Consider the following 3202-nt stretch of genomic DNA (forward strand, 5'->3'; position numbering starts at 1 on the left):
GTGATGCCGCGGAGCTGAGCAGACGTTGACAAACCGAGCTCTTCAAAAGTTATTCTATTTTTACCTAAATAACAACGTTGAAACAATATTCTAACATCGGCTGATAAATTGTCAAGTACTTACCTTCCCAAAGAGCCATGGACCTCCGACCGAGAGGCAAGAAGGACGACCAAAACGTTGTTGATTCCCAAGATAACGATAACGCTACAGCTAGCAAGATTAGCATTAGCCCTCATAACTCAGACGACAGTTCCAGACTGTTGCTCTCAGCAGCCTCTTGCGAGCCTGCCGACATGCTGGCTACTCTCCTCCGGGAAATTCAGGATGGTAACAGAGGTCTTTCTCTGAAAATCGATAAGAAATCGGCTGAACTCCATTCCTCCATTGACGACCTGAAATCCTCCATGAATTATCTCCTTTTGAGAACGACTGAGGCAGAGTTGCGCATTAGCACAGTTGAAGATACCATCGCTAGACATGACCAGGTCTTGACACAACTGCAAAAGGACAATGCCTACCTCAAAAACAAAGTAGATCAGATGGAAAACCAGAGTAGACGTAGTAATATCCGTGTGGTGGGATTGAATGAGGACAGCGAGGGCCGTGACCCGGTCGTTTCTTCACTCAATGGATCCCGGAGGTCCTAGGCATAATCAACTTCACCAAACTGCTGGAAATCGAACGCGCCCACAGAACATCAGCGCCGAAACCCCGGCCAGGTGAGCCCCACGAGCTGTCCTGATCAGGTTCCTCCGTTTCCAAGACAGAGAAGATACTGCAACTCGCAAGAGCCAAAGGGGACATCACCATCGATGGAAAGATGGTCAGCCTTCTCCCAGATATGAGCGCAGATCTCGCCAGACGCCGCAAGCAGTTCAGACCTGCCGCCAAAGCACTGAAGGAGAAGAACATCACTGGCTACCTCATCCACCCTGCGCGGATGAAAGTTCAGTACAAAGGCCGAAGCCATCTCTTCAACACACCGGGAGAAGTGCACACTTTTCTCAAAGAACTGAGCAACGTCTCAGCAGTTCGTTTGTTTTCTCTTATCCGGATTGAACTGCTGGTATCTCCCGGTCACTTTAATTGATTTGTACATTTTCAACTAACCGTATCTTCCCGGGTGAGTTCTATTACATTTACAGGAGAGTATATTTTGGTTTAGTCCATATCTACTGGGCGAAGCAATAAGTGGGCTTAGGCCCACTGCTTTCCCCCTCATTTATGTTAATCTTTCGTAAAGAGACTCAAGCATCAAATATCTATTCACAACGTTTGTTTTCAGCTCGCAGGTTTTAGTTTACGCCAAGGTTTAGCTACTAAGAGCAAGATGGAAAGCGAGCAGCAACGTATCTCTACAAGTGTATTCATGTTTGATTGTTGGGATTGTTGTTCTAGTCTGACAATCGGGGTGGGTGTGATTTTTATTACTTTTTTCTTCCTTTTTTCTATGTTTATTGTTTCCTTCCTAAAGAGACACACAGGTCACTTTTGTGCTCAAACCAAAGTTGAAACATTTCCTAATTATCTGCATATGATAGATTTCTATTCAGTTACATATTTGAAACCCAACCTATGCTTAACCCACTAAAATATGTCACATTCAACGTAAAAGGTCTTAACAGCTCGATGAAAAGGAAAGAGTCTATACATACCTTAAGAAATTAAAGGCTGACATTGTGTTTTTACAAGAAACACATCTTACAGCCAGTGAACACAATAAACTGAAGAGGGAATGGGTAGGACAAGTTTTTGCATCCTCTTTTAACTCCAAAGCAAGAGGAACTGCAATTTTGATAAGTAGACACATCCCCTTCTGCGTCAACAACACCATCTCTGATCCCTGGCAGGTTTGTTTTGGTGCAGGGGCATATGTTTTCAGAGTCTTGGACCCTATTGAATATTTATGCTCCTAACTTCGATGACCATATGTTTATTCAGAATGTCTTCCTTCAGGTTGCTCAAGCACCACCAGGATGGCTACTGGTTGGAGGAGATTTTAATTTTTGCTTAGATACAGTTCTTGATAGGTCTTCTGATAAACCCTCACTTCTTACCAAAGCCGGCAAGCTCACCATGTCATTCATGAAAGATCTCAATTTACTAGACATCTGGAGACAGTTGCACCCACAGGATAGGGACTACTCTTTTTATTCACACCCACACAAGACACACACACGCATAGATAACTTTTTACTTTCGACACAACTGTTTCATAGAGTGTTAGATGTCGAGTATCTCCCCAGATTGCTTAGTGACCATTCTCCTCTGGTATTATCAATCTCCATTCCTACCAAGGTAAATGGAGCATATAGATGGAGACTAAATCCTACACTTCTAAAGCAACCTGAATTTTGTGCATTCATCAAAGAGCAGATCAATATTTTTACTTTGACAAACAAACCCTCTGCTCCTGACAGCTTCATTCTTTGGGACACATTGAAGGCCTATCTGAGGGGACAGATTATTTCCTATACTAAAGGGCTGAAGAAAAAACACGGTGCGGAACTGATTGCCCTTGAATCTGAAATCTCCGAGCTAGAGAAAACCTACCAAAGAGGCCCGACTAAAGATCTATACAGGCTTTTGGTAAATAAAAAACTTAATTATAATATTCTGAACACATATCAAGCTGAGAGGGCCATCACTAAATCAAAACAGCGTTATTATGAGCTTGGAGAGAAAGCTCACAAAGGACAATTAATGCCATAGAAACTCTTACTAAAGAGATATCCTTCGACCCTACTGAAATTAATAATACTTTTAAGAAATACTATGAAGACCTCTACACTTCCCAATCAAGCGATGATCTATCAGAGATAGACTCCTTTCTCTCCTCTCTCAACCTCCCATGCCTGTCAGGGGAAGACAGCGAGCGCCTGAGTGAACACTTCTCAGTTCCTGAATTGTTGGAGGCCATTAAATCCCTACCTTCTAATAAATCTCCTGGGGAGGATGGCTTCCCTCCAGAGTTCTATAAAGAATTTAGGGAGCTGTTGGTCCCCTACCTTATGGAGGTACTTAAAAAAGCCAGAGAAGACAACTGCTTTCCAGAGTCCTTCTCTCAAGCAGTGATTACTGTAATCCACAAGAAAGGAAAAACCCGCTAAAGTGCGCCTCCTATAGACCAATCTCTCCTTAACACAGATTGTAAACTGGTCACCAAGATGCTATCTAAGAGACTGGAGTCATGTCTTCCCCT

The sequence above is a fragment of the Oncorhynchus masou genome, chromosome 26, assembly GCF_036934945.1.
Source record: "Oncorhynchus masou masou isolate Uvic2021 chromosome 26, UVic_Omas_1.1, whole genome shotgun sequence".
Taxonomy (NCBI): domain Eukaryota; kingdom Metazoa; phylum Chordata; class Actinopteri; order Salmoniformes; family Salmonidae; genus Oncorhynchus; species Oncorhynchus masou.